Source organism: Amblyomma maculatum, chromosome 1 (assembly GCF_055883805.1).
Source record: "Amblyomma maculatum isolate TAMU_Amacu chromosome 1, ASM5588380v1, whole genome shotgun sequence".
Taxonomy (NCBI): domain Eukaryota; kingdom Metazoa; phylum Arthropoda; class Arachnida; order Ixodida; family Ixodidae; genus Amblyomma; species Amblyomma maculatum.
Genome location: NC_139344.1, coordinates 441140282 through 441149772, shown reverse-complemented (window position 1 = coordinate 441149772; position 9491 = coordinate 441140282). Strand labels below are relative to the sequence as shown.

The window sequence follows — 9491 nt, the reverse complement described above, 5'->3', positions numbered from 1 at the left end:
AATGCAGCTGGAGGTTATGAGACACCATGGTGGAGGGCTCCAGAAATTTTGGCATTATTGTAAGCTGTTCTAGCAATGAAAAGGGAATGCAGCTGGAACCACCACGGTTAATGATTCTGGACATTCCACAAAACATAACACACGCATACTAAGATCCCAAGTAACTAGGCCATGCAATGCAGCAATACATTCTGCTGTTTTGAATTCCACTGCTATTTTTCTTTACTCCCATACAAAACTGCCATCTATAGATGCTGACGATAGATATAAAATTCTGCAACCCTCCAATTCACCGCAACCTTACACATTATGGTATATTCTTGCAAAAATTGATGACCAAGAGAGCCTTGCATAATATTCGCTGCATATCACCCCTGTCAAGACCATTACAGTATTAAAAAAAAAAAAAGCAGAAGTCAAAATCTGAAAGTCCAATAAGAATATCAATATTCTGAGGCATGCTGCTTACACATCCTTCAAATGTTCAAGGTAAAATCCCCAGGGCATGGCAAGACCGTAAATAATTACAAAGAGTGCCCCATGGTCATAATTTAAAAGTAAAAAGCACAATGAGGTTGTGAAGAATATTACCCACAGCTATTCACTAACGCCTAAGTGTTGATTTAAAAAACTTTTCACTCTTGATGGCATACAGTAAGCCTTCTGCACCTTTTATTTGGCTCCTGGCAGTGCCTGAAAATGAAAGAAAGAATAGAATCAATTGGGACAAAAGGACCATACATGCAAAGAATACTCAAGTTGGAAGTTGTAGCTCTGCAATTATCCTACAAGGCTTGAAACCTTTTAACATGTTGAGCTTGTTACACTGGAAACCCAGTATAGTAGACAGCTGCGTCCATCAAAAATTAATGTTTTATAGTTTGTATCTTACATAGAAAGCATGCACAATGCTTTCTTAAAACTGCAACTGATACGCCACATACAATATGCCCTTTCTTGTTTCAATCAGTATAAATACCTGTTGCTCAATAAAGCTGAGTTCTTTTGCCCCTTAAAATTCGGCGTACAATGACACCGATACATCGATACCCGCTTCTTGAAACATCTGCACGCACCAAAGAAACAAGCCTCGAAATGGACTTCCTAAGGCCACCGGATGTACTTTATCTCAAAAGGGGCATCACAAAAAATCGACAGCGGTTCAAGCAGAAGTTCCAGTTAATCCTGATGGCGACAGAACCAGCAATGTCTCGCTAGAGCTAATGAAAACAGCGCTACTACTGACTACAGCAGGTGCAGAAGCCACTGAGGTATTTACCATCTTCGCTTTATCAGAAGACTACACAACGTTAATTGAAAAGTTTGCCGAGTATTGCGCAGCCCAAAGCAATGAAGTAAAGAGCGCTATCCGTTTAAAAGGAGAGTGCAGGAATCAGGCAAACCGTTCGAGAAGTTTTTGATTTGAAGGTGCAAGCACGGCTTTGCAGCTTCGCCGAGTTACTAGATTCAGTGGTCAGAGACCAAATCGTTTTTGGTATAAGCGATGACAAAACATGAGAAAAGTTGTTACGAAATAACCGGCTGACCTTCCAGAAGGCAGAGCAGACCTGCAAGGCTGCCAAAGCATCTGCGGGACATCTGGAAATGTGGGAACGAGATCATAAACAGGTGCACCCAGTTCGGAAGACGTGCTCTGCCCCTCGTAAACGACAGCAGTCCTGCATTTGCCAAAGGTGTGCATGAACACATACACCACACAGCTGTATTGCATTTGGCGATACTTGTTATGCATATGAGCGAAGAAACCACTTTACCGTGTGCTATAAAGCAAAGCAATAGATTTGCAAGCTCACTGTGAACTGCACTGTCAGGGAACGCGACTGGCTTACAAGTTGGCAACTTGTCAGTGCACAAGAAAGTTGACGCTGGTTCACAAGCCAACATTCTTCCCCTCAGTGTTTTGAATAGAATGCAAGCAAAGCCACCATTGACATACCTGCCAATCTAGCAACAACATGAAAATTTGGGAGACCGCCACGCCGGGGGGGGGGTGGGGGGTCTTTTTTTCACATTTTCGGGAACATTTTTCGAAATAGCGGTCCCGTGTGCCCACTTAACAGAAGGTTGTGCTCGACAAGAAATCCCGTGAAAAGGCACTCTGCACAGATCACACTGTCTTCGCCGTTGTTTTGAAAGAAATTGCCAATGGTGCCCTGCACTTCTGCAGCACGAACATAGTTCTTGCTGTTGCAAAGTGATAAGTATTTAGATGTCGTTCTTGCCGTCGTGCAAAACGCTCACATCAAAGGTGCACATGGTACAGAATCCATACTTGTCACCTTTTCGTGAACTTTCAGAGCACATAAACTCGGTCATGTACGATTTTCGAAATAGTTGCAAGTATTTTGTCTTGACTTTCGAAACCGCCATTGATCGCTCCGACTCGGGGAAACACAAAGAGCAGTTTGGCGTTCTGCACTTCGCTCAATGACCTGAGAAAGCCAGCAGAAGCCTAGCATGGCTAGCACACCCACGATCATATGTAATGACTAGATTGCTAAATGCAAGAGCCAGCCTGTGATGAGCCAATCCGAATATCGAATATGGCAGCGCCCGTTGGTTAATTGCGTTCGTGATGGTGCCGGTAGCCGCTACCTTGATTCAAGGTGCATACTGGTGACTTAACTGCTCCCGTACTGCTTTCCAGCATGGTTACATTATAGGACATTATAGGATTATAGCTAAAGCGCGAAAAAAAAGATGCTGGTCTGTAGTGGCCACTTTTCTGGAGATTTGAGGTCACGTCTGTACAATCGGGAAATGTAATCAAAATTCTGAAAACTCCCAGACAATTCAGAAGAGTTGGCAGGTAGGCATTGAAGCCCAGCTGTGCGACATTGCAGTCCTTCGGTAGAAGGCAAATTCAATATTTTGGTGGAAGTGAAGCTAAATGGCCACAACGCCGTTCTAGAATGTTTCATTGAGCAGAAAGGGAAAGCCAAGAAAAGAAAGGAAAGGAAAGAAAGGGAAAGGACTTGAAGCCAGCAAGTACCTTAAACTCCTTTCCGTGACAAGTGCACACCAAGTTGCATGGCTGAACAGAAAGTATGGTAGAAGAGTTTCGTTATCTTTTCAGTCAGTGGCACAGGCTGCATTGACTGCAGCTACCATACGGTTCTCTGTGATGATGCCGTGCCGGTAATACAGCCAGCATGACAGGTGCCACTGGCTCTGCTGGAGCCTCTACGGGAGGAGCCGCAACTAATGGAACAGGGCTGAATCATTTCCAAGGTGTTGGAGACAACAGATTGGGTAACCTCTCTTGTGGTAGTGTGCAGAAAGAATGGAAAACTTCAGGTATGCATGGGCCCCAGGAAGATTAATGAATGTAACAAAAAAGAACATTACTAGGTGCCTAAACAAGAACACACAGAGGTGGAACTGGTTGGATAAACTGTGTTCATGTAGCTCGATGCAAACGTTGGCTTCCATCAGATACCCTACGACAAGGAAATATTGAAACTGTGCACATCTGCAACACCTTTCGGGCAGTACCGTTTCCTTAGGTTACATTTCGGAATTTTGTCTGCTTCAGAAGTTTTCCAAAAGAATATGAATAAAATCTTTGAGGGGCTTCATGGCGTGACAGCATATGTAGACGACATATTAAGTTTGAGCTATGTCGACGAAAAAGCATGATGAACGGTTGGAACTAGCGCTAGACGTGGCGAAACGAGCTGGCCTGACTTTCAACGTGGCCAAGTGCATAATTGGTATGAAACAGAATTCCTAGAAGACAATCAGCAGTGAGTGTGTAATGCCCAGTTCCTGGCTAACACAATGCACGATGCAAAGGCTTGAGTCACAGGACTAACATGTAGTGCAAAGAATTCTCAGCATAGCAAACTACTTCAGCAAATTCCTGCCATCACTGGTGCAAAGGACACACTACTACGAGGTTTGCTAAAGCAGGACACAGTGCTTGAATGGACGGCGTACCGTGCCAAAGAATGGAACCAGCTATGCGACAGCATGAGCAAACAACAACCATTTCTTTCTTTTTCTACTGAAGCTGGCGTACTATCACATCGACACATAGTTCAAGAGTATGAAAAATGAAGTCAAGCTGTGAGGAAGTTTCTGCATTTGGGGGTGCTTTAGAGAATAAAAATATTTCTATAAAGTTAAGTTGTGCAAATTCTGCTAACGGGGACTGCACACAAGCCCCCTGTGTCTTAGACACACACATTGCACATAGGCCTCAAAGGCTCATTGGTACAAATATTTTGGAGGGGGGTCAGTAAATGCTTTGTGGTGTTTGTGTGTGTAGTAGTAGCATGTGTATGATTGGTTGATTGGTTGGTAGGGTTTAATGTCCCAAAGCAACTCAGGCTATGAGAGACGCCGTAGTGGAGGACTCCGGAAATTTCGACCACCTGGGGTTCTTATACGTATGTATGAGTACGTATGTATGAGTACAGTGTATGAGTATGAGTATGAGTACAGTGTACTCATGTGTATGAGTACAGTGGTGGTTTAGTAGGTGAAGGACACTGTTGACATAACAACTTTTAGTTCGTTTACACCAAGAAAGGTCAATGATTTACATGGCATACAAGCTGTGACCAAGTTTCTTTCTGACACTGCAAGTTCAGCCATGCTGGAAGAAATATATGGCACTGGAATATAATTTCATTTGGGTTGTAGGGTTTTGGAGTCCCAAAGCTAAGTGGCTATGTAGGACGCACAGTGGAGGGCTTTAGAAATTTTGACCACCTGGGGTTCTTTAACGTGCCTCGACATTGCACGGTACACAGACGCCTTGCAGAATATAGTGGGGTGTTGACACTCTGTGCCTGCCATGGTTGAGAGTGTGCGCAGGTAATATTCGCGGTTTGCATTTGGGGACAGCTTCCTATGGCTACGCAGCCAAGGCCATGGCACAGGGGCTTTCATTATGAAGTTGCTATGCCAAGTAGTTCTAGCATATCTGGCCTCAGTTTTTGAACCACCACTGACTCAGAAATGTGTTTCTTTACCACACTGAAGGCCTAAGTGAATGCCTAAGTGAATGAAAATTATGATCATTGAATACCTCGCACTATATAAGTTGTTGGTTGAACAAGTGCACTGCGAAAGCCTACAGAAACCGATGGATAGATGGAGAAGACGTACGCTTCATGGGATTCCCGGCAGATGGGACAGCCCTCTATATTTGCACAGCACTGATGTCAGAATAGACTACATTGATGTTGTACTGGTTAGTACCACAGTAATAACGTGAATAATTCCATATTGATATAATATTTCAGAGTACAATCTGTGAATGTGAAGGCACTGCACTTTGTTGCAAAGTGAAATAGTGCATTTAGGCTCTACAATAGATTACATTGATGTTGTACTGGTTAGTACCACTGCAATAACGTGAATAATTCCATATTGGTATATTATTCCAGAGTGCAATCTGTGAATGTGAAGGCACTGTACTTTGTTGCAAAGTGAAATAGTGCATTTAGGCTCTGTAGCTTTTGGCTGCATATAGCTGCGAGTATAGCATATGTGCCGACTGCAGCAGAGCAGGAGAAAGAGGGGGAGGTGCTATAGCGTGGCAGCTGTTACAAAATGGTGCTCTGTCAAGTGCTTCAAGTGGCTGGTTTATCTCAGTCATGGCGGACTACAAGGTGGCAGAGACAGCTGAAAAATCTGCAGCGGAAGAGCTATCCTGGAGCGGGTTTTTGTCAGAGGTCTTCCTCAGTCCACTGACGTACTCCTCGCCTCCATTTGCATTTACCTTATATATAGCACAGCCAAAGCACCAATGTCAAGCGTGAGCCCGAAATTCCTCCTAAGAAGAGGCAGGACATGACTCCTGAGGAAATTCGTAAATATGACTTATATTATTATAAATATGAAAATTATAAATATGCACAAACCATCTACATTACTACGTAGATGGTTTGTACATATTTATAATTTTCTCTCCGAAATTTCCCTCAGGATAGCTGGCGCTTAATGGGAGAGCAGTCACACCTGGTAAAGCGAGGCATTAGAGGCATTGGGGTCGAAACGTCCTCAACCTATTCTCAAAATTTCAATGGGTGTACGGGAGGCTTTCTGGATTGAAGCCTTCCTCCGCGATGAGAGTGCCAAGTGGGCCACTTTTGGTAAGCAGATCTGGCGCTGTGGGATGAACCAAACGTAGAATGCTCAGTTCATAGTGCCTATCGCATGCTCTCACAAGTAGCATATAGCTAAAACTAGGCCAACGAGCAATTTGTACCCAACTGCAGTTCGGACAGATTAAGCGCTGCTTTTTTAGACCTACAGCTATGTACGAGGGGTACCCAAAAGAAACCAAACCAATTTTCTTTTGAACCTATTTATTAATATTTTAAGCCCGAACCTTCCATCTCCTTCAAAGTTCTCTCCACTTGAACTGATACACTTGTCTAATCTTTCATTCCACTTTTCAAAATATTGTTTAAATTCATCTTTCTTGACGCACCACTTTTGTTTTTTTTGCCTCCACAACATCAGCAAAATGATTTCCTTTCATGTGTTTTTTCATTCTGGGAAACAAAGAAGGGTCAGACGGGGCAAGGCTCTGTGAGTATTGGGGTTAGAAACAGGCGTAATACCATTTTTAGTTAAATATTGTCGCACAGACAAGGCTGTGTGAGCAGGGGCATTGTCATGATGGAGAAGCCAGTCACCAGACTGCCACAAATCAGGCCGCTTATGTGAATTCAACCATACAATTCAAAGCAGCCGCCTGCCCTAACCCTGCTAATTCGAAGGTTTTCGGTGCTTTGCTGGGATGCTTGATCACAATTTTGCCTGAAATTAATAAAACGACGGCACCTCGAAGCCACGAAGTCATGTAGCAAAGTTAAGCTTATGCTTGATGTGGTGTAGCATCCCAACCCTAGAGATCCCAGTATAGAAAACCACTCTGCAGTACAGCTTGCTGGTCGCTGAAGCATGCCTCTGTGAAATGAAGACATGCATTAATGCAATGCAGCCGTGGATACTCTCAGTGCTTCACTGAGGCACGGCTAGACTGGAGGCAGCGGTGCGCATCCTCTTCGCCCCTCGTCTCTCCAGCTCGGCCAAGGACAAGATAGTGTGTAGTGGATGCGATGGCATCAAAGCATCTCCCCTTAGCAATGGAAGTGCATGTCCTGCAACGCGACCTCTTGCTCCATGCCCTGACAGCACGCCATTTATTTTAATGATGCGTCTTGACTTAGAGGATTAACGAACCCATTCACATAATAAACCTATCCTGCACTTATGCCACTGAGAGTATAAAAAAGAAATTTGTCTTAGCGCATCCCTCTGCTTTGCGCCGTTGTCGTGGTCTATACAGTCGAACCCGGTTATATCGAACACGGATATATCGAATTTTGGTTATATCGAACTCACGGAATATCCCCTTGAAAATCCCATGCAAAAGTATAGGAAATCCGCGTCATATATCGAACTCAATTTCACCGGTCGTTCGATATATCGAACTCCGCACCATGCACTAGAAAGTGTGCCTTCCCCAAAGATGATCGCATCACGCTCGGCCGTTTGCCGCGTGACGTTTTCAAGCCACGCGCGGAAGGAATGAGAGGGAACAGTTCTGGCCAGCGCCGCGCCCATTCCCCAAAGGCGCGCGCATCTGCAGTTATTGTTTCCCGCGCCAACACATGACGTTTGCAAGCCATGTGCGTGGGTGTGCCCATTCTTTTGCCGAGCTATCTCTCTCCTTCAACACGCGCTACGCATGCGCCAAGCCAGCTCAGCCCGTTTTCAGACAGACGTCGGACGCTTTCTCCAGCGTGTGTTGTGAACCCTCTGCGCGCGGCGGCTGACATGGCTATGGCGCCTGCGGACGTTAAGAAGCGGCAGCTCTCTGTTTTTCTTTCATTTTTTTTTTTTTTTGCGACAGTCATCCTTTCTTATCGTTGTGCTGTACGCGCGACGTAGCGTAAGATACGGCGGCTGCGGACGTTAAGAAGCGGCAGGCATTTTTTTTTTTTTTTTGCGGGCGCCGTTTATTTTTGCATGTATGAATCAACGGAAGCACGCGGTCTGCTGCTGCGATCATGACGCTCGCCCCAAGCGCGGCGTGATAAATCGAACCAGGCTTGTGCAATCAAGCCATCACGGGCACTCTGCCAAGTCGCTCCCCGCCACCGGAGGAGCTATAAAAAGATAAACGCGCCCTGACGTTATCGCTGCGCAGCATCTTGGCACGCTGCCAAGAAATGAGCTGTGGATGCGACGACCGAAACGGGAGTGACGCGCGCCATCCACATGCAAGCGAAAACGCTCGCGATTTCTGCCGCTGCGACACAGAAACCTTTTATTGAGCTGTCGCGGTGGCTCGAGCGGCAAGGGGGACGCAGTTCCAACAAGTTTGAAACTTTTCGCTCTGTCGCTGCCGCTCGTCGCTGAGATCGCTCAATCGCTTGCATGTGAGCGAGCTGGTCTTAACGCATTTTTTTTTTTCAAATTCTCGGGTGAAAAAGTGGAGGGTGGGTTCATTATGCGAGTGGATTGATTACGCGACACATGCGGTATCGTTTTTTGGCATCGTAAGTGCCGTCACAAGCCGATTTTTGTATATCGAATTATCGATATATCGAACTATTTCGCGATCCCCTTCGAGTTCGATATATCCGGGTTCGACTGTAGTACATTTTCTGGCAAAGCACCAAGATGTTGCTCAGTGATAATATCACAGCATGTGTATCTTTTCACGTTAGCTCCTATGCTGAACAGGGTGCCTCAATGCGTGCCCTCGGCAGGACACCAGTGCCTTTGACAGGAGTGCCAGCAGCGCCTTGCTCGGCGGCTTGTCTGGTTGTGTAAGCCTCCTTTTATTCAGTACGTTCATTTTATTAAGTTGCAATTGGGGCGTGCATTGTCCATTGCCACAAAATCATTGGAATATGTGATAGCTACAAACGCCCTTTGAAGGAAATGACGTTAAAAGTTCGGGTCACGATCACGGCTCACCGCATGCTTTTCGTTGATGATTTAAAGGGTGATGATGGAGGGTGGTATACCCAGTATGTTCCTGCGATTAAATTTTTTTTCCTTTTTGCAGCTTCTGGCTCATTTGAAAACCTGGATAATCTGAACATTTTTACCAGTCCCAATGACTTCAGGGTTTTACGGGGTTTTACTGTAGTCTCATGGAAGAGCTTACGTCAACCGACTAGAGTTACATATCCGACACCACATATCCAACGATGTCCGACAGAAATATCGTGCAAATTCACATCAATGCGCCATCAAAAATGATAAATTGGAAGAATAAGAACATCTCAAAGCCAGTGCTTTTGCACTCAAACCTCTGCGGGTACTTTGATGAGGCAAACAGAGGCACTGGAAATGCAGGTGTTGTGCAAAGTGCCACCTTTGAGCTCCAATTCGCAAGCAGTTGCTGCACAGCACATGTTCTGCAAGGCACCACAAGTTGATGGCTTTGGAAATTGATTGGCTGGTTTTTACCTCGCAAGCTGCATCAAATATGG

The 9491-nt window shown here is 45.1% G+C and overlaps 1 protein-coding gene across 5 annotated transcripts in view; it reads right to left on the bottom strand.

Annotated features, from left to right (window-relative positions):
* Nucleotides 1–396: 396 nt before the first annotated feature.
* The window catches only part of LOC146209569 (uncharacterized), a 63369-nt gene continuing 54274 nt past the window's right edge, over nt 397–9491 (bottom strand). For 3 of the 5 annotated variants that reach the window (XR_014706610.1, XR_014706614.1, XR_014706613.1), the window contains exons 17-18: nt 1548–1679; nt 397–693 (exon numbers count right to left, since the gene is read on the bottom strand). The gene's annotated coding sequence lies outside the window, so the exon portion shown is untranslated. The remainder of the gene's footprint in view (nt 694–1547; nt 1680–9491) is intronic. The other 2 variants (XR_014706611.1, XM_084601648.1) reach the window with 2 other exon arrangements.